Raw genomic sequence first — 22,617 nt, 5'->3', positions numbered from 1 at the left:
TCTCGAGCCTACAAAATTGGAGGCATATGATTTTGACTGTATATATCGGGATCGCTCCTAGTCTATTTCGATCTCGCTCTTGAAGTGACCCTCGAGCCCACGAAACCGAGTAGCCATGATTTCTACCGTATACAGATAGTCCCCGCGTTTCTTAGAGTATAACGACAAGAAATGAATTGAGTCCTTTATCTTTATCCCGATTTGTCACGGCATCATCATCGTGATGCAAGCGACTGAGGAAACGAAAGCTTGGAAGTTGGCCTTTCTCAAGGAAAACTCCAAGAACTTTTAGCGAGTCCGACGGCGGGAAAGGTTCTGAGGGCTAAGACACTTCTACCGATAAGGACCGTGCCGATTAGGCTTCGTGCTCTTAGTAATTTCTGGCTTTTGAGGCTGATCGGCCCTTGCGAGGAACTCTTGATCGTGACCTATATCTCTTATAAAAAGGTTTATACAAAGCCTTTTATCCTTTCATGGCTTAAATATGTTACCTTTTGGTGCGGTCAAAGCACCTTATCATAAAATTCCTTTTGAATGTCCAAAGTTTGAGATGGTAATGACCTATAACAAGTTCTGCCCTCGAACGTTTCTAATCAATGGTCCCGGAATGACCATTTGAACTTGAGATTGAGTAGCTTTTAGGCTCAATCGTCGATGAGGTAAGGTAGCCCTTCAGCTTGATAGTTGAGTGAGTGCACGCTCGAACTTGAAATGAAAATAACCCTTTGGCCTTATGGCCAAGTGAGGATATGCTCGAACTTGAGACGAGGTGGCCCTTGGGATCGAAAGATAGTCCCCGAGTGAGAATTTTCTGGAACTCAGGTAGCCCTTGGGCTTTGTAGTTAAGTGAGTACTTGCTCGAACTCGAAATAAAGTTAGCCCATAGGCTTTATGGATAGTCCCCGAGTGAGGGTTTACTCGAACTCGGGTTAAGATAGCCCTTAGGCTTTTATGATCGAGTGAGGACTTGCTCGAACTCGAAATAGAGTTAGCCTTTAGGCTTCACAGATAGTTCCCGAGTGAGAATTTTCTCGAACTCGGGTAGCCTTTGGGCTTAGTAGTCGAGTGAGTACTTGCCCGAACTCGAAATGAAAATAGCCCTTAGGCTTTATAGTCGAGTGAGTATTTGCTCAAACTAGAAGTAAAGTTAGCCCTTAGGCTTTATGGATAGTCCCTAATTGAGGGTTTGCTCGAACTCGGGTTAAGATAGACCTTGGGCTTTTATGATCGAGTGGGGACTTGCTCGAACTCGAAATAGAGTTAGTCCTTAGGCTTCATAGATAGTCCCCGAGTGAGAATTTTCTCGAACTCGGGTAGCCCTTGGGTTAGTAGTCGAGTGAGTACTTGCTCGAACTCGAAATGAAAATAGCCCTTAGGCTTTATAGTCGAGTGAGGATTTCCTCGAACTCGAAGTAAAGTTAGCCCTTAGGCTTTTTTATATTGGCCCTTAGGCTCTTTTAGATCGGCCCTTAGGCTCTTTAAGTGTGGCCAATTCGGCCTCTAAGACGACTATAATTTTTCCCTCTTTTCGTCGAAAAGACTTAGTGAAAATTTATTTATGTCTTAGCATGTGTTATTTGTACCCATTGGGATTTTCGAGGGTTCAATCGATCAGAACCCGTTTGTGTTAATACCTCTTGAGGCTTTTTCGAAGGCTGATGTTATCGAAGCCTTTAAATTATTCGAAGACTGATTTTATCGAAGCCCTTTTTGCTTTTCCCGAGGGTAGCCGAGTTTAAACGATTTTTTGAAGTATTTGAAGGCCTTTAATTTATGGCGGAAGCCGGATGTCTCTGAGCAGCATTATTTCGGCCGTAACCTTTTATATAACCGTAGTCTCTAATATGACCGCAATCTTTAATATGGCCGTAGCCTTTAATATGGTCGTAGCCTTTAATATGGCCATAGCCTTCGGGTATGTCTCTTGGACTTGTTTCCCGATAACCTTTCGAACTTGTCCGAAAGTTTAGTCCCTGAGTATGATGGCCTTGGCCTTTGCATCGAGGGATGCCTATTTGAGGTCTTATAAATTCGAGTTCAGATACTCGAATGTGTTGACTGTCGATGATAGTCCCCGAGTATTCGAGGTGTATTTGCATTTTGTCCCTTGAGCCATTTCTCGTGGAATCACAAGTATGATGTTCGTATAGTAGCAAGTTTCTTTGATACATAAAGTGTTTTGATATAGAAAGAATGCTTATTTGGATAATTGATACATGCGTACATGTTTCGCCATCGGGGCTCGACTATTCTATATGGACACGATTCATCCAATCGTTTGGCCCATTAAAAAGTTCTCCTATCGAGACCCCATGTCCTGAAGTGATTTCCTTGCAACAAAGTAGACATTCGAGGGCAATGCCCTTCAGTTTCGAGGCTTATTGTAGGGAACCTCGGATACCGTTGAATTGCTCTAAGTTAACACGACAATGGTTTCCTCGTTAAAAATCTTGTCGGAGAAACCCATTTGGGACAAAAATCGGTCTAAGGGAAAAAGAATGCAACGCGTGCTTTAAGGTCCAAAGCTTCATGTCGATCCTTGTCGAAAACCTGCAAGTGTTAGTCGAAAAAATAGAAAGGATTGGACTGGGGGTGTACCTTTATTCGGATGTTGGATATTTAACGTGATCTTCCTCGGCATCAAGCCCCTGTGAATTTTGACCTTTATCATTTCTCCTCTCATTTCGTGCAAAGCTTTGCCTAGACCCGCCGCTTCTACGGTCTGCGTTATACGGTTGATATCGATCTCTATTCGACCTCGGTTCTTGATTGACGTTCCTTTTAATCCTACCCTTGGCCTGCTAGGATAAACGGATCCCGAAGGAGTCCTAGTTGATCATCCTCGACCCTAATCTTCGATTGGTACCGATTATGTACGTCGGCCCAAGTGACAGCCTGGTATTCGAGTAAACTTTGCTTCAACTAATGTGAAGCTATAGAACTATGAGTGTTGAGACCTTGAGTGAAAGCTTGAACAACCAGTCATCGGTGACCGGAGGCAAATCCATTCTCTCTGCTTGGAACCGAGAAACGAATTCCCTGAGCATCTCGTTATCTTTCCGCCTTACCTTGAAAAGGTCTGACTTCCTCGTTGCAATTTTGTCACACCTCCTTTTTACACACCTGAAAGTGATATAAGGGAGTTTTCCAATTTAAGTGACATTATTCGAAATGGGATTATTTATTTATTTTCAGAGTCGCCACTTGGAATATTTTAATTGGTGTCCCAAGTCACCGATTTATTTTAAATCCCAAATCGAGGAAACTTCGACTTTCCTTTTGAAGTCTACGAACCAGAAATTCTAGATAAGGAATTCTGTTAACCCGGGAGAAGGTGTTAGGCATTCCCGGGTTCCGTGGTTCTAGCACGGTCGCTTAGTAATTTATACTTGGCTTAATTGTTCAACTACTCATTTTAGGACCTATGTGTAATTATCTTTTTACCGCTTTTAAATCACTTGAATTATTCGTAATTAAAGAATTGAGTTATGCGTAAGTATACTCTTTTCTTTTGGCGCGTTAAAATCATGTCACGCGAATGTGTCCACAATTAATAATGCTTTGTTTATTTTATTAAGAAAAAAGTTTGGTTGAAGTTGCGCGCACGCATCCCTTAAGTCTTTTAGAGAATTTAATTTGCAATTATATTACGCGAACGTATATACAATCACAATACTAATCTAAATCGAGCCTAAAGCAAACTACGATTATTCAATGCATTTCTAAACTAATTTTGTATTTATATGAGGGCCATAAATTAAAAGATTTTATTTGTATATGGCACGCCCCAAGTTATTAAAAAAAAGGTTGTATATATTTTAAGGGCAAATTGAAGGTGCTCCTATTTTATTCTAACTAGGTATCACAACCACGTCACGGGAACCGTGTACCCGTAGTTGTAATAATTCTAATTGCGCGCCCAAACATACTACGGAATAATCATAAGTTAATATTATGGGCTAATTTTGAGATTGTTGCAAAGTCAAAATTACGGAAATTGGTTATGTAGGAAAGGTATAACTTAACTGTTAAACTAAAGAAAAACGCAACATGATAAAGAATCTTGCAAAATTTCCTTTTACATTACTTTGCAAATCACGACCAAGCAAAATGAAGATTTGTTTGTCGAGATTCCAACACATACCCAAAATGCCTTAAACAAATTATTTATCAAACTTAAACCTTCCTTTTTTTACAAGTAACTTTAAAGAGAGAAATGACATAAATACAGGGCGTCAATTTTTAACTATATAAATAAAGGACAGTGAGGGAAACTATGTTGTAAACAGACAAATTGTATTGACTACATGACATTCGTTTGCACGCAATAGACCCAGAAAAGATGTTTGACCAAATACTACTTCTGCTACCTTATTGCTATTTATTGTATAAGGCAAGAGAATGCATGAGGAGATAATTGCAAAAAAAAAAAAAAAAGGAAAAACTTTGAGTGTGAGCATACTATTATATTTGCACAGCAACCAACGGACCAAACACGTTTGAACTCTCATGTTCTCACAAAAGAAAACTTTTACTCCATATCCTTCGACCAAAATGTAAATGAAGATTAAAAAAAAACTAACAGTTTTCTTTAGCATATACTACACTACTGCGTCCATTTGAATAACCAAAGAGAGAGAAAAACAAAAGGCATAGTATTTTTCAATTGAAGCTAACAGTTTTTAGCAGAAGGGTTGAATAATCTCATGGACCCAGAACTTAACGGATAAAACTTGTTCAAAACTTCCATTTTTAACTTCAATATAATTTCAATGTCCCAAACAGAAATACAGTCACAACTATTTGGACCTCAAACAATCAGAATAATCAAACTCTCATTTAACCACAAATAAGATACAACAATAGAGGCAACAGTAATAGAAGGCACCTGTTATTGCCAAAATTCTTAGTAAAACCCAGTCAATACACAAATGTCGGCTCAAAAACTCGATGAGGATCAGCAACAACCAAATAAAGGCAGAGAAAGATATGAATCGAGCCCAGCCAACGCAAAATCAGCAGTCAAAATTAGACGAAATCAATAGCAAATCTACAGCTTCGAAAACCAGGAATCAACTCGATCCAAACCCATTATTGAGAAACCAGAATCAACCCAACAATGCTTTTATGCTTTTTTCTCTGATTTTCTTTTGGAAAATGAAGCTCGAACATGAAAACAAAAAACTCAAACCATTTTTTCCTTATGTAATCTTTCAAAAAAAAATGACAAAGAAGGCTGGAGAAGAACAAAGAAAAGAAAACTTGAAGGAAAAATGACGACAAAGAACCTAGAAATGGACTAATTTTTCTGAAACTTTTCTCCGAATTTTTCACTATTTTTTTTTCCTGCTCCTCCCTTGAAAAAGAAGACTTACCTCATATATATAACCCTCGAAAATTCTCGAATCTTCTGCTCAAAATATCCGAAAATATTCCAATTTTTGAACAATTTTTGGGACAAATAGTATGCATGGATCGATTTACATCTATCCACGGCCCCCATTAGTCCAACAAATCGTCCTTTTGTACAAAAATCGTGCAATTTCGGAGAGAAAATTCGTACTCCTCTGACAAATCCGTTGAGGATAAGGTGACGTGGAGGGGGGACCAATGAGTGAACTCGGAAACGAGTTATGGCGAGTTTGAAAGAAGAATGGGTCGAAGAAGATGAAGGAATAGTAGGGGCGCCGCTTCTGTTATTAGGTCTAGGGTTAGGGAATTTGGGAGAAATGTTATAAATGGGGTTATATACTTAGGGCAAACGAGAGGGTCATTTGGTGGGTCAGCCCGGTTTGGGCTGGGGCAGATCGTGGGAGAAGGGGTCCTTTTGGGCTGTAGGTGGGTAAGAGGGTGTTTGGGCTTAGGGAATTTAATTTGTATAGGGGGAAGTTTCTGGGCCGACTAGGGTAGGTGAACAATGGCCCAATTTCCGAAATGAACCCCCTTTTCCCCATTACTTTTAAATTCTAATTCCCCTTTCTTTTTCCCCTTTTTTTTTAATTAAAATCCTATTAATTAAAATATTTAAATCATCTAAAAATGTGAAACTGAAGTAATCAACTAATTATAAAAATTATAAACATTACTTAAATCTATGTTGAAAGTGAAAAAAAATCAATAAACTAAAATTAAAGACAAAAATGTAAAAATGAGCTATTTTTTGTTGATTTTCAAATTTTATAAAACAAGTAATTACGGATTAACTTTAAAAAGTGTAAAAATAAATCTTAAATGCAATGCATAATATTTTTGGTATTTTTATGATTTGAATAAAAATTAAACAAGCAAGAAAAATGTAAAAAATTAATAAAAATCTACAAAATGGCAAATAATTAACCAAAAATCTATTTTCTTAGATTTTGTAGGAGTAATTCATGTATGGCAAAAATCACGTGCTCACAACTGCCTCTCTTTGCTCAGAGACACAAAGACTTTTCGAGCAAAGATAAAATGAGCAATTACGAGGGATTTTTGCCCCTTTGAAACTCCATGAGAAGCATTTTTTGAATGAGTCTGACCGAACCTTGCTTCAGAGGTTGCCTACATATCCTTGGCTATAAAGGAATCAGGTCAGTATAGTTCTGGAAGTTTTGGTAGCTGGGACTACCGGGAGATTGTGATTTCACTGTTGTTGCTGCTGTTTCTGCTGGCTGAGCTCCTTATTACACCAAAATAAAAAAAATAAGAAGCTAATCTAGCTAAACCTATCAACTACGAGTTACAAGATTCCTATCTATAAATCTCTTGAAGCTTGATCTTGAGTCTTGGCTAGGTCTTGCTGCAGACTCCGATCTGAATCTTGATGCTCGTTAGCTGTAGGTGTTGGTTCTTTCTTCAGCTTTGGATCAAGACTGGACATGCGAAGCTTGTGACTTCAATCATATCTTGAGTAGTTCGCGTCCTTCTCCACTTCAGCACTTTGAGGTCACTTCTTTTTTTGTTCTTTTTCTTCTTTTTCTTTATTTTGGGTTGAGACTCATTCTTTTGGTCATCTCGAATCCAGTGCCTCGAGGTCAAACCTGCTCAGATACTAAAATAAACAAACGAACGAAATTTTTCTTCCCCAGTTTTCACCAAAAAAAAATCGTGAGTTATTTGTAACGAAAATCTAAACTATTTTTTTTGTTTTTTTTTTGTTTTTTTTTGAATGCAATAAAATAAAGATTGTGTCTGATTAGGAGGAAGAGATTAGGGAATGGAGCCCTATATCTAAAAATCTCAACTCAGGGATTGGAGCCCTAATGTTGGTAAAAAGGGCGACTAGGGAATGGAGGCCCTATGTCTAAAAACCTCAACTCAGGGATTGGAGCCCTAATGTTGGCAAAAGGCGACTAGGGAATGGAGGCCCTATGTCTAAAAATCTCAACTCAGGGATTGGAGCCCTAATGTTGGCAAAAGGCGACTAGGGAATAGAGGCCCTATGTCTAAAAAATCTCAACTCAGGGATTGGAGCCCTAATGTTGGCAAAAAGCGACGAGGGAATGGATGTCCTATGTCTAAAATCTCAACTTAGGGATTGGAGCCCTAACGTTGGCAAAAGGCGACTAGGGGATGGAGGCCCTATGTCTAAAAAATCTCAACTTAGGGATTGGAGCCCTAATGTTGGCAAAAGGCGACTAGGGAATGGAGGCCCTATGTCTAAAAAATCTCAACTCAGGGATTGGAGCCCTAATGTTGGCAAAAGGCGACTAGGAAATGGAGGCCTTATGTCTAAAATCTCAACTTAGGGATTGAAGCCCTAATGTTGGCAAAAGACGACTAGGGAATGGAGGCCCTATGTCTAAAAACTCAACTCAGGGATTGGAGCCCTAATGTTGGTAAAGAGGCGACTAGGGAATGGAGGCCCTATGTCTAAAAACTCAACTTAGGGATTTGAGCCCTAATGTTGGCAAAAAGGTGTCAAAGATTGTGGTTGGGAATACTAAGCTATCGTCATTTTTTTTAATTTTCTTATTATTTTTTTTATTTTATTCTTTCATTTCATTTTATTTCAATAAAATGCGGGAAAGGACTTTAAAGGAAAACTTCACTTTTGGGTTGATTGTTACTACGAAGCTGTTTCTAGCTTTTGCACAGCTTTTCTTTTGGCTGCACCAGCTTTTGCACGGTTGCCTTGGGCCGCACCTGTTGTGAGCACGTGATTTTTGCCCTATATGAATTATTCCCATAGATTCAAGAAAAATAAATTTTTCCATTATTTGCAATTTCGTAGCATTTTTTGTTATTGTTTGCATTTGTCGGTGCATGTTTATTTTATTTAATTCATGAAAATACAAAAAATACACTGCATTTGCATTTAGGATCTAATTTTGCATTCTTGAATTAATTAGTAATTTAGTGTTTTATAAAAATGGAAAAATCACAAAAAATAACTTATTTTTGCATTCTAAATTTTTAGTTTCGAATTTTGGTAGTTTTTCTTTAATTTGGTATTTAATTAATTGTGGTAATTATTATTGAGAGTTAGTTAATTTAATTTGATACGATAATTTGATTAGGAATTAATTTAGATTTTATTTTAATTATTAATTTAGAAGAAATTAAAAAAATTGAATAATTGAAATGAAGAAAAGGAATTTGGGCCAAAATTAATATCTCCAAACCCAAACCCCTGCACCCCTGAAACCCGTCCAAATTGCCCCAATACCCGGCCCAAAGTCACACTGACCTGGTCCACCTCCTCCCCTCACCATCCAAACGACCTCGTTTCGTTTAAGAGAGATCAGGACCGTCGAGGTCTTTCTCATCCAACGGTTGGGAAGCCAGGTTGCCCACGTATAAAAGTGTCCAAACGCACCCCCTACCCCCTCATCGTCTCTTTCACAGAGACTCTAACCTACAAACCCTAACGTCGCCGCCTCCATTTCCACCGCCTCAAGGTGGCGGCGACCACTCCAATCATCCCCATCTTAACATCCTAGAACCCCCTCACCTTCCTTTTTCCAAATTTTGGCATAGCTCCCCTCGAATCCTACTGGTTCGTCTCGAATCCTACTGGTTCGTCTCGAATCTTAAATCGAAAACTAGACCAAAACCTAACTTTTCCCAAATCACCCCGAAATAATACCCCAGAATCCCCATAGTCTTCTCTTTCCCAATCTCAAACTCTTGACTCTCGAATCACCTTCAAGCTCTTCGAATGTTGAATCCGGGTTCGGCCCCTAAAAGTTCAAAATTGTTTTGTTAAGCCTGTTCACATGCATGACCTTGGGGTTTGTTTGCTCTGCGAGTTTTGAAGTCTGGACTTGGTGAAACAAATATTGTTCTTTCGTTCTTGACAAAGAGCGAGGGATCAATATTAGTTTGGTCATATCCCTGGTCTCCACTGGTTTTTTGATTCATGTTGGTAAGTTTCCTTCATTTGTTCTGGCTATTCTCATTGTCTTGCCATCTGGTCCTATTCTCTTTCTTTTGCCCTTCTCCAATCAGCTTTCTTCCGATGAAGTTAGGTGAAGTTCAAGCTTTGAATTCAAGCTTTCTTTTTCTTTCATCAGTTGTTTGATATTCATAATGTGCCGTGCTAGTTTTCCCTTTGATTGTGTGTATTTTGCTCATTCTATCATGTTTGTTTTTATTGAAGATGTGTTAATTTTTTGATTGTCATTTCAATTTTCATGTTCAGTTTTAAATGTCTTTCCCTTTGTTCTGTTTTCATTCTTGAAGTCCCTTTTGTTGGGTTTGAATTTTTTTTTGTTTGGTTTGGACTTCAATGGACGGGATTTGATTGCTGATTGAACCAAAGACCAAAGAGAATGGGTTTCAGTCTAATGGGTCATCCCAGGGTCATTTTTACCCATACCCATTTGGGTTACTTGTAAATAATAGGGGTATGGGGGATAGTTTTGGGTATTTGCTTAGGGGAATCTTTGTATAACTGATTAGGAAGCTTCTTAGAAGCTGACTTTGGGATTGTTTTGAAACTCTGAAAACTAAATAGCGATATCTAGGCAAAAATGAAAACATGAAAAGGACTAAAATGAAAATCTGATTCCCCATTGCTGCCCTATTTCCTTGCCTATAAAGGCACCTTTTCCTTGCATTTCAAGGAAGAGGGAAAGATACCCAAGATATAGAGGAGATAAAAAGATCTGAAACTCAAGAACGGCTAAGAATTTCATAGAAAACTACTGTTCCATTGGATTTCTTTCTATAATTCTTGAGGTTTTGAATATTTGAAGCAATCTTTGATTCATATGGGGTTAAGGTTGGTTTAATTTTGTTTTTTGAAAGCTGATTTTGAGCTGAATTTGTGCTGGGAGTCCGGATTTTCAGTTTTCTTCACTTCCCTTGTTTAGCTCTAATTCCTGAAAGATCACAAGTACTTATCTGGGTTGAAGATGGTCTGATTTTGGTTTTTTAAAACTGATTTTGAACTACTGAGAGACTACTGTTCCATTGCTGTTGTTGACACTGTCCTGCTATTGTTGATCTTCTTCCTTTTCTATCATTTTGTTTTCCAGGTATTCTCAAACACTATGGACATCACTAAAGTGCATTTGAAGTTTGGAATCTAATAATTGATCAAGAATTGTAGATGTTCACAATGAGTCTTAGTCGTTTCCCTTCAATTTTATATATGCTTGCAATGTTTACCATTAGAAATGTTTTGACTCGTAAATAGAGCATGAGCTGATTGTCACAGCATAAAACTGAAGTTTTGAGTGATTTGATTTTCTTGTTTGACATCAGTCGTGTTGAAAATAGTTATGGGTAAAAGAAGTGTCATAGTTGGTAATGGTAATAACACTTTGATTGGTTTGAATAGTTGACTAGTGTTTGAATGACATATAATTAAGTTTGGTCTTGTATTAGTTGATTGGATAGCCTGTTGAAAGGTGTTGCTCAAGGTAAAAGTCTGGCATGTTTAGTTATGATTTGTTACAATAATTTGAATGAGATATGAGGATTTGAATATGAGATGTTCTGAATTTTATGAATTTTTGCACTTCGAATAGTTTAAGTTACTTCTGCTTGTGTCAATGATTATTGTTAATTGGATCTAAACGTTGCTGTCGTTTTCTTTTGTTAAGTTTGGGCTCAATTTGGGTCCAAAGCCTTGAAGGCAATTTAGAAATAAAAGTAATTTATGTTCAGTGAATTGATGCCTCCGTGTTAATGGTCGTCGCTGGCCCATATCCACTCTAATGACTGGCCCGATTCTACACCCTTGCAATGCGGTTAAATTTGGCCTCGTGAATTTGATTCAAGGACTTATTATGCCCTTTAATCAACTAGCCAAACCCTAATAATTGAGGCGCCATAGTATATAATTCTAGCAATGTATGGCCCTCTAAAACTTTGTTTGAATTCCCTTCTAGAATTGGAATGGAGATGTCGTGCCAAATAAAATCTTAAAATGCATGATCCTTGCTTAGTTAATACTTTAGTCCTTAGAATTCGAGGTGTGCCATTTAGCGAATTTTCCATGGCCCTCGCAAAGTTGCAAATGTGTTAGTTGCTTTAGGCGCGTATTTTAATAATATTATCTTCTTAAACCCGGGTGTGAATTTCATGTGACCCAAATCAAATCTTAAAGCGTTGAATAAAATATGTTTAGGATTGTGGGTACATTTCATGTGGCGCGATCCAAAGACGTATTTTAAATGGCGTTCAATCTTCTGTTAAAATTGATTAAAAGCGGTCAAAAGTTTAAAAAAGGCATCATAGGTTAAAATGTGTTTCTAAAATAAGATAATTAAGCCGAATATAACAGTTAAGCGACCGTGCTAGAACCACGAAACTCGGGAATGCCTAACACCTTCTCTCGGGTTAACAGAATTCCTTACTCGGATTTCTGGTTCGTGGACTGTTAAACAGAGTCAATCCTTTCCTCGATTCGGGATTTGAACCGGTGACTTGGGACACCATAAATTATCTCAAGTGGCGACTCTGAATCTTTAAATGAAATAATTCCGTTTCGATTGTCCTTTAATTGGAAAAACTCCCTTATATCCTTCCAAGGGTGTAGGTAAAAAAGGAGGTGTGACAGCTCTGGCGACTCTACTGGGGATCAAACCCAGAATCTCTGGTTCAGGTTCAGAATTCGAGCTTAGATGAATTGTTATAGTTGGCTTTATTAATTATCTGATTTTGCTACATGTTTGGGCCTAATGTGCTAAGTGTTGCTTTTACCGCTTTGATATTCTGTGAACTGTATATAAACTACTACGAAACCCTTCTTCTCTCTGAGTCTTCTAAATCATGGAGGAGTGTGCACTTCGTGTGACTTCTCTTCTATTAGAGTCATATCCCAAATTTTAGAATGAGGTTCGGACAAGTTGCAAAGCTAGTGAAGCTTTTGTATTCCCGGTACGCTACCCCCTCTCGGCTCGAGTTGTCCACTCGGGTAATCCAAGTCTAGAACAATAAACCTAGGTTTTAAATCTAGTATAACAAGACATCATGCCTGATCCCTAGTAGGAACGTTTGCTTGCATCACGTGCATTTGACTTTGGAGACTCAACACAGGGGTTGGGTTTATCTAGGACAGAATGAAAAGACCATCCTGATGCATCTTACTTACGCTACCCCCTCTCGGCTCGAGTTGTCCACTCGGGTAATCCAAGTCTAGAACAATAAACCTAGGTTTTAAATCTAGTATAACAAGACATCATGCCTGATCCCTAGTAGGAACGTTTGCTTGCATCACGTGCATTTGACTTTGGAGACTCAACACAGGGGTTGGGTTTATCTAGGACAGAATGAAAAGACCATCCTGATGCATCTTACTTGCTACCTGTACATTTATTTGATTTGGATTTGCATGCTGACCGACTTTTGAATAATGAGAGAAAGTTGGAAAAAGAGAATAGCAATGTGAGGGTTAAGTGAGTTAAATCACCTGTTTTGGAAAAACCAATGTCCAAATGGTACTGAAACTCTGCCGAATTTTTTGAGAAAAATGAAAAAAAAGGAAAAGGTTTCGTTTTGAAAAATAGTTGGTTTTATTTTATTTGCCCAAACTACGCCAGTTTGATTCTCACAGGGTGTGAGATACGTAGGCAACCCCCATCGGGTCCAACTTCTCTTTTGTAAAAGCAGCCCAAAAAGAATAAAAATTTTATTTTCATTGCAAATAAAGTAAGATGATGCCATTCTTCTAGAAATAGCCGAATATCCCTCAAAAGGGCGCCGGAAGGCTGTTTTTGCAAGAACAATCACTTTTAGTCACTTTTAAAGGTTTTGGCTGGTTAGCCGACATAGCCTTAAAATTTTCATTTTCGAAATGCTGAAAGGCCGTGTTGGCAAGGCTGGATATTTTTGTGAAAATTTTGAAAAAAAATGGTCATTTTTCTTGAGTCAAGATGAGTCATAGTTTTCTTTTAATTAAAATCACCTTAATAAATGTGCAGGATGAGCACAATTCAAAATGAACCTTTCTCAGTCTGTGAAGAGATCCCTTTGGAGTTACATATGTGTTGGCATGATTTGGGGGGCGACAACAGAAAAGTTGTGACAAAAACGTTGGACGGTATTATCGGGCTCTTGAAGGTTAAGCCAAGAAAAGACGTAATTAAGGCCTTGATACCATTTTGGGACCCAACACATAATGTATTCCACTTTGCTGATGTCGAGTTAACTCCTACACTGGAAGAGATAGCAGGCTATGCCGGCTTCGAGGGGAATCTTAGAAATCAATATCCGGTAGCATCGAGAACAATAACCCCTCACAAATTTTTGGACTTGTTAAGCATCAATCGGGACATCCGAGACGGAAATTTGGCCAAAGGATTCTGTACCTTCTACTTTTTGTATCGACGTTACGGGAATCCCTGTGGCTTTGAAACACCAGATTTCGGTCTTACTCACGCGGGGAACCAAGACAAGTGGGAAGCTCGGAGAGGATTAGCTTTTATAATGGCGTTCCTGGGTATTTTGGTTTGCCCCAGAAAAGACGGGAACATAGAGTTGGGCTTGTAGGGATAGCTGACTTCTTGATGAAAAAAGCAAATGGGACTATAGTGCTGCTAATCTTGGCGGAAATTTACCGAGCTCTGACCCTTTGTCGAGAAGGAGGGAAGTTCTTTGAAGGGTGCAATATGCTGTTACAACTATGGATGGAGGAACACCTTTGCCACCGTCCCGGATACTTGAATTGTGGTATGACTGGCCTTGAATGCATCGAAAAACATAAAAAGCGGGTAGAGGGTTATGAGTTCCCGGATGGTACGGAAGCATGGTATGCTCATTTGAGATCTTTGACTACAAACAAGATCGAATGGACGATCGGGTGGCTCTCGGTCAGTGAAGTAATCTATATGTCGGCTGAGGTGTGTTTTTTGCTGTTGATGGGTCTTCAGAGTATCCAGCCTTATGCTTCGCATAGATTCCTACGTCAGTTAGGCCGATACCAGAACATCCCACACGATGAAGATTTGAGTCGACAGGTCATTGAGTTAGAACCAAAAGTCGCCTTCCCAGAAGAAAAAATGCGTCGGATTTGGCATCAGTACAGATTCTTAGGGCCTAATACGCAAGTACGAGATCTATCCAGAGGCGAGGTGGAGCCTAGTTACACCGCTTGGTATGGTAAAAGATCCCGAGTTCATCATGAGCCCGAAAGGCCCGCAAAGAGACCCCATGTCCAATAGTTTACCGACGGAGCACAAGTGCAATGGGACTGGTTGACCAAAGAAAATGAGTACAGGGTTACCATAAGCAAATTGGAAAAACAAGTCAGAGAACTTCAATTCGAGAATAGTTTGCAAGCTGCGGCAGACGAAGGAGAAAAGAAAAAGCTAGCCAAAGAAAATGAGGCCCTTTGAGCCCAAATTCAGAAAATGAAAATAGCGGCAAAAAACCCCGCCCGAAGTGCCAAAGATGAAAAACTCATAGATAACCTGAGGCAGAAAGTGAGTGACTATATTTTTGATTTGAACAAAGCAGAAAGTGAACTAGCCAGGAGCATTAATGTATTCATGATTTTTCATTTGAGTCTGTATTTCCTTTTCCGTTAGAGTCTGTCAGTTGTTTTGAGTCTGTATTTTCTTTTGTTAGAGTATGATAGTTTATATTCGGAGTCTATATTTCATCTTTGCATCAGAGTCTATTAGTTTCTTTTGGAGTCTGTTGGTTTTTAGTCCTTGTAATCAAAGCATTTGCTTTTTATGAAAATTGCAAATCCCAAAATGTTTTATTATTTACTTTCACACTTATCTCCCAGAACTACACTCGGTCTGATTCATGCGGGGTCATGATACGTAGGCAATCTCCATAGGATTCGACCATAACCAAAAGAAAAAAAAAAGAGAAGAAAAAGAAAAAAGAGAGGAAAAACAAGAGATAAAAAGAAAAGAAAAGAGAGAGAAATAAGAAAACCAAGAGAAAGAAACAATGGCAAAACAAGAGGGAAATGAGAGGATAAAAACAAAGAAAAAGCAAAGGCCAGAATGAAAAGAGAGAAAAAGGGGGAAAAGAGAAATTGCAAATGGAAATAAGGAAAAGCCGGGATGACGCAAGCAACCGATCAAATGCATAATAGAAACGGTTAACTGCTTAGGTGCATTCATTCCCTGAAATGTGCGGTTACCAATTTGTTAAAGCCCTAATCACTAACAAGGTTGTTGTTGATATACTGAGTCCAGGCAGGTGGTTAGTTGATTGGCATTCTGGCAACTCACTCCTACAACACCCGATCAAAAGACAAGCTGAACATGGCCAACCAAGAACCGGAGGCAAGTATTGTTGATCCGTCAAAAGAGGTGGAAGAATTGGATGTTAATACGATGAAGGAAGAGATGTATAAGTTAAAGCAGCAAATGGCTGAAATGTACCAGGCCTGGGCAAAGGGTCATCCACCACTGGTTTATCCCGCCAACCCTGCTTATATCCCACCATCGGCCCAACCTCAGGAGCCTCCCACTATGAACTCATCTCCAGCCTTTCCCCTCTACCAACAATGCTATGGCACCACTTCCCATACTTCTCAAGCTCCACTACCCAAACAAGTCCCATACCCTCCTCCACCAGTCACTCCCATTTTTGTGGCACCTCCACCTGCTGCATTACACCGATCTTCCAATGAACCTCTGTTCCAGACTCACGACAACCAGTATTATCCCCCTGAACCCACCTTCAAAGTTTTGGAACCATATTCTTACACCTCTCATCTTGATCTCCCGGCAGAGACCGAGAAGCCACCCAAAAATCCCGAACATGAGGAGGTGATCAGAAAGGTCAAAAGCTTGGAACAATCGTTTAGAGATATGAGGGGGTTGGGAGGTCAAGTAAGTGTGGCCTATAAGGATTTATGTCTGTTCCCAAATGTTCAGTTACCAGCAGGGTTCAAGATGCCTAAGTTTGATCTGTACGACGGACATGGTGACCCAGTAGCACACTTAAGAGGATTTTGTATCAAGCTGAGAGGGGCAAGCGGAAGAGATGAATTACTGATGGCCTATTTCAGCCAAAGTTTGAGTGGATCGGCATTGGAATGGTATACCAGATAAGATCACAGTAGGTGGTACACATGGGACGATTTGGCCCAAGCCTTCGCCTGCCATTTTCAGTACAATCTTGAAATTATTCCGAACCGCCTGTCTTTGACAAAACTTGAGAAAAAGCACAATGAAAGCTTCAGGGAATATGGTTTTAGGTGGAGAGAGTAGGCAGCAAGGGTTGACCCTCCTATGAAAGAAAGTGAAATGGTGGATTATTTTCTGCAGGCCTTAGAACCTACTTATTACGGTCATCTGGTATCAGTGACAGGCAAGTCTTTCAATGAAGTGGTAAAGATGGGCAGTATGGTAGAAGAAGGGTTCAAGACAAACAAAATCATGAGTTATTCAGCTATCAAGGCAACCACTCAGGCCATTCAAAGCGGAACTGGGGGAGTAATTGGAAAGAAGAAGAAAGAGGATATAGCAACGATTGATTCATGAGCTTGGTCCGGACCTAGGGGTCCATCACATTACTATAGCCAACCTCAACCCCACCACCAAACCTATCCTCATACCCCATATAGCCCACCACAACACTACTACCCACCACCAATCCCTCATTTTTCTGTCCACCATGCCCAAACATACAGCCAACCTTCGGCCTACGCACAATGGCGAGCACTAGTCCCACATAATACATACCCAGCTCCACAAAATGCCTATCCACCCCTTGGAACATATTTCCGGCCCAATCAAGCCACCAAGAATGAGAGGTTGCAGAAGAAGAAGAAGACTTTTACTCCATTGGGAGAATCCTATACCAGTTTGTTCCGCAGGTTGAGACAATTGGGTATACTGAGTCCGATTGAACCAAAATTGCCAAATCCTCCCCCAAGGAATCTTGATCACTCCGTGAGTTGCGAATATTATTTTGGTGCCCCGAGGCACGACATAGAGAAGTGTTGGCAATTGAAAATAGCTATTCAAGAGCTCATTGATACTAATCGGATTGAGGTCCAAGCTCCGGAGGCACCTAATATCAACCAGAACCCATTGCCAGCTCATCAAGAGACGAATATGATTGATATAGTGCATAAGGAAGTGGAGCCTAAGAAGCCTTCGCAAACTGTCATGATGATTCGATCCAGTGATGCCAGGCCATTCAAAAAGTCAACAAGTGAGAAGTCTGCGATCAAGTTGAATGGGGCAAATAGTGAACTATCTGTGGTGGTCAAGAAGGGTTCCTTAAGTGACGTTGCAGGGAAACATGAAAGAGCGAAAGTGGTTGTGCCAGGAGTGGCAAACAAGCCTGTTGTAATTGTGGAAGGTGCCCGCATAGACCCTGTCATCATCAAGCCGGTAACTCAATTACCAATAGTCAACAGCAGGGCGGTCCCGTGGAATTATGAACAAGTGACAGTGACTTACAAGGGAAAGAAGTTAAAGAAGAAGTATGTGAGACCCATGGATTGACTCGATCGGGAAGATGCTTTGCCCCCGAAGAGTTGAGAAAAGCTAAAAGTTCCAAAGACAACCCGCTATTGGCGAAGAAAGCTGTGACTGAGGAAGAAGCAGAGGAGTTCTTGAGAAAGATGAAAGTGCAGGATTATTCCATTGTGGAGCAGTTGAGGAAAACACCGGCTCAGATTTCATTATTGTCATTATTGATCCATTAAGACGAGCACCGTCGGGCTTTGATGAAGATCTTGAATGAGGCCCACGTTCTTGACAAAATCTCAGTAACTTGGAAAAGATAGCTAACAAAATAATTGAGGTAAACAGAATCACTTTTTCTATGATGAGTTGCCCGTGGAGGGTACTAAGCATAATAGAGCCCTCTACCTGACGGTGAAATGCGAAGATTCCATGGTAACTTGGGTACTGATTGACAATGGTTCCAACGTGAACATTTGCCCTCTCTCCACTCTGAACAAGTTGAAGGTGTAGGATGAAAGAATTCACAAGAACAATATCTGTGTTCGGGGATTCGACGGTGGAGGGAAAGATTCAGTCGGGGACATAGTGCTTGAGCTTACAATAGGGCCAGTTGAATTTACTATGGAATTCCAGGTGCTCGATATGGCTGTTTCTTACAATCTTCTGTTAGGTCGACCCTGGATTAATGCTACCAAAGCGGACCCATCTACTCTGCATCAAATGGTCAAGTTTGAATGGGATAGACATGAAATTGTTGTGCACGGCGAAGATAATTTGTGTGTTCCCGGTGATGCCATTGTTCCGCTCATAGAGGTTGAAGGTGACAAGGGGTTTTGGGTTTATCAGGTTTTTGACACGGTATCGGTAGAGAAAATTCCAGAAGGGAAGTGCGTGCCAACTCCAAGGGTAGTTGTTGCATCAGTCATGGTAGCCGTTGAAATGTTGAAAAATGGTTTTGTACCGGGCAAGGGTTTAGGTGCATCTCTGCAAGGTGTCATATAGCCGGTTTCTCTTCCTAAAAACTTGGATACATTTGGTCTGGGATTCAAGCCCACAATCGCAGACATAAGAAGAGCCAGAAAAATGAAACAAAAGGCATGGACCCTTCCAAAGCCGGTCCCGCATCTTTCCAAATCATTTGTCAGTCCTGGTACTAGAAAGCGCCCAGTAACGATGGTTCCCAGTTCAATAATTGATATGGATGGAGATTTGATTGAAAAGTTCGAGAGGTTATTCGCCAATGTGAACGTGTTAGAGGCTGGAGAGGGTTCGAGTAAGGCGGATATGCAATTTGTTGGGCCCAGTGCGAAGATTAACAATTGGGAAGCTACTCCTCTCCCCACCAGGAAGGAGTTTTGGTAGTTTGCTTTGATTTTCTTTTGGTTTATCTGTATTACTCCAGGGTTGTAATTCAGATTCTATGTTCCGTCCGTTTGGATGTATAAACTTTGTTATCTTTAATTTCAATGAAATGCAATTTCCTTTTTTTCCCTTCCTGATAGTTTTATTTTTGTTTTTCTTTTCTTCCTTGTACAGTTCTTTTTATGCTGGCTTCAATGATATGACATGCATGAGGAATCTCCGACCCAGTCTTAAAAGCCAATCTAATTCTGAAATAATAATTCAAGAAATAGAGTGTGACGATGAATCGGAATATGATGAGGGTGAGGCCTTTAAAGAGATTAGTAGGGAACTAAGCCATTTTAAAGAAAAACCCAGGCCTAACCTGAGTGATACAGAAGCAATCAATTTAGAGGACTAAGATAATGTTCAGGAAACTAAAATAAGTGTCCATCTTGAACTATAACTCAGAGAGGAGATAATTAAAGCACTATTCGAGTATAAAGATGTTTTTGCATGGTCCTATGATGACATGCCAGGTCTAAGCACTGACTTGGTGGTTCACAAATTGCCCACTGACCCGGCATTCCCCCTGTCAAGCAGAAGCTGAGGAAATTTAAAACTGATATGAGTGTGAAGATTAAGGAAGAGGTCACCAAACAATTTGAGACCAAGGTCATTTGGGTCACCCGGTATCCCACCTGGTTAGCCAATGTTGTGCCTGTGCCGAAGAAGGATGGCAAGACCAGGGTGTGTGTTGATTATCGAGATCTCAACAAGGCAAGTCCCAAGATAACTTTCCATTGTCGAACATTCATATATTGATCGATAATTATGCCAAACATGAGATTGGTTCTTTTGTGGATTGTTATGCGGGCTACCACCAAATCTTAATGGATGAGGAGGATGCAGAAAAGACGGCATTCATCATGCCATAGGGAATGTACTACTATCAGGTCATGCCATTTGGTTTGAAAAATGCTGGGGCAACCTACATGAGGGCAATGATGACCATATTCCACGACATGATACACAGGGAGATCGAGGTTTATGTGGATAATGTGATTGTAAAGTCTAGAAAGTTGTCTGACCATGTCAGAGATCTGAGAAAGTTCTTCCAAAGGCTTCGCAGGTACAATCTCAAGCTCAATCCTGCAAAATACGCGTTCGGTGTTCCGTCTGGAAAGTTGTTGGGATTCATAGTCAGCCGCTGAGGTATTGAATTAGACCCGTCAAAGATAAAAGCTATCCAGGAATTGCCACCCCCAAAGAACAAGACTGAGGTGATGAGTCTGTTGGGGAGATTGAATTACATCAACAGGTTTATTGCTCAGCTCACGGCAACTTGTGAGCCTATCTTCAAATTGTTAAAGAAAGATGATGCGGTCAAGTGTATAGATGAATGTCAGGAAGCATTTGATAAGATAAAGGGGTACTTGTCAAACCCACCTGTGTTGGTCCCGCCAGAACCAGGGAGACCTTTGATTCTGTATTTGATGGTCTTGGACAATTCATTTGGTTGTGTGTTGGGTCAGCATGACATTACTGGAAGGAAGGAGCATGCCATCTATTATCTCAGCAAGAAGTTCACATCTTACGAGGTTAAGTACACTCATCTTGAGAGGACGTGTTGCGCCCTCACTTGGGTGGCACAGAAGTTGAAGCACTATTTGTCATCTTACACTACTTACCTCATCTCTCGTTTGGATCCGTTAAAGTATATCTTTTAGAAGCCTATGCTGGCTCGCAAAGTGGCAGATTTTGCTCACAGAATTTGACATTGTCTATATGACTTGGACTGCGATGAAAGCACAAGCATTGGCCGATCATTTGGCTAAGAATCCTGTGGATGAAGAATACGAACCTTTGAAGACCTATTTCCCTGATGAAGAGGTAATGCACATTGATGAATTGGAACAAATTGCAAAGCCAGGATGGAAATGTTTCTTTGATGGTGCTGCTAACATGAAAGGCATTGGGATAGGAGCGGTACTTGTTTCTGAAACAAGGCATCACTACCCTGTTACGGCTCAACTTTGGTTCTACTGTACTAACAACATGGCTGAGTACGAGGCATGCATTTTGGGTTTGAGGATAGCTGTGGATATGGGTGTCCAGGAAGTCTTGGTCTTGGGTGACTCGAACCTTATGGTGCACCAGATTTAGGGAGAATAGGAAACACGAGATTTAAAACTCATACCGTACCGACAATGCTTGCAGGATCTTTATCAACTGTTCCAATCAATAGAGTTGAGGCATATTCCAAGGATTCACAATGAGGTCGATGATGCTTTGGCTACTCTGGCGTCAATGTTGCACCATCCCGATAAGGCTCATATGGATCCTTTGCAGATTCAGATCCACGATTAGCATGCTTACTATAATGTGGTGGAAGAAGAGCTCGATGGGGAGCCTTGGTTTCACGATATCAAGGAATACATCAAGATGGGGGTGTATCCAGTACAAGCCACATGTGATCAAAAGAGAACAATTAGGCGGTTGGCAAGCGGTTTTTTCTTCAGTGGAGGGGTTATGTACAAAAGGACTCCACACCTTGGGATGCTGAGATGCATAGATGCTAGGCAGGCTACAGCTGTTATGACCGAAGTACATTATGGAGTCTGTGGACCGCATATGAGTTGGTATGTTCTGGCAAAGAAGATTCTCTGAGCAGGTTATTATTGGCTCACTATGGAGCGAGATTATATTAGTTTCGTGCGTAAATGTCATCAGTGCCAAGTGCATGGAGGTCTGATTCGTTATCCCCCATCTGAATTACTCACGATGTCTGCACCATGGCCTTTTGTCGCGTGGGGCATATATGTCATTGGGCCAATTGAGCCATCAACATCAAATGGGCACAGGTTTATTCTAGTGGCCATCGACTATTTCACCAAGTGGGTAGAGGCTAAAACATTCAAGTCTGTAACCAAGAAGGCGGTGGTTGATTTTGTGCACTCAAATATCATTTGCCAGTTTGGGATACCAAAGGTGATCATTACAGACAATGGGGCTAATCTCAATAGTCATCTGATGAAAGAGGTATGTCAGCAGTTCAAGATTACACATCGCAATTCTACTCCGTACCGTCCTAAGGCAAACGGAGCAGTTGAGGCGGCCAACAAGAATATAAAGAAGATACTTCGAAAAATGGTGGAGGGTTCTAGGTAGTGGCATGAAAAGCTGCCGTTTGCATTGCTAGGTTCGCACTACTGTCTGTACTTCAGTAGGGGCGACTCCTTATTTGTTGTTGTATGGCACCGAAGCAGTGATACCCGCAAAAGTGGAAATTTCATCCCTTCGAATTGTCGCGGAGGCTGAGATCGATGATGATGAGTGGGTCAAAACCCACTTGGAACAATTGAGTCTGATTGATGAGAAAAGATTAGCAGCAGTGTGTCATGGCCAGTTGTATCAACAGAGAATGGCCAGAGCATATAATAAGAAGGTACGTCCACGG

The sequence above is a fragment of the Nicotiana tabacum genome, chromosome 8 (assembly GCF_000715075.1).
Source record: "Nicotiana tabacum cultivar K326 chromosome 8, ASM71507v2, whole genome shotgun sequence".
Lineage (NCBI taxonomy): Eukaryota > Viridiplantae > Streptophyta > Magnoliopsida > Solanales > Solanaceae > Nicotiana > Nicotiana tabacum.
The sequence above is the reverse complement of the archived record's forward strand: the minus strand, read 5'-3'. Positions refer to the sequence as shown.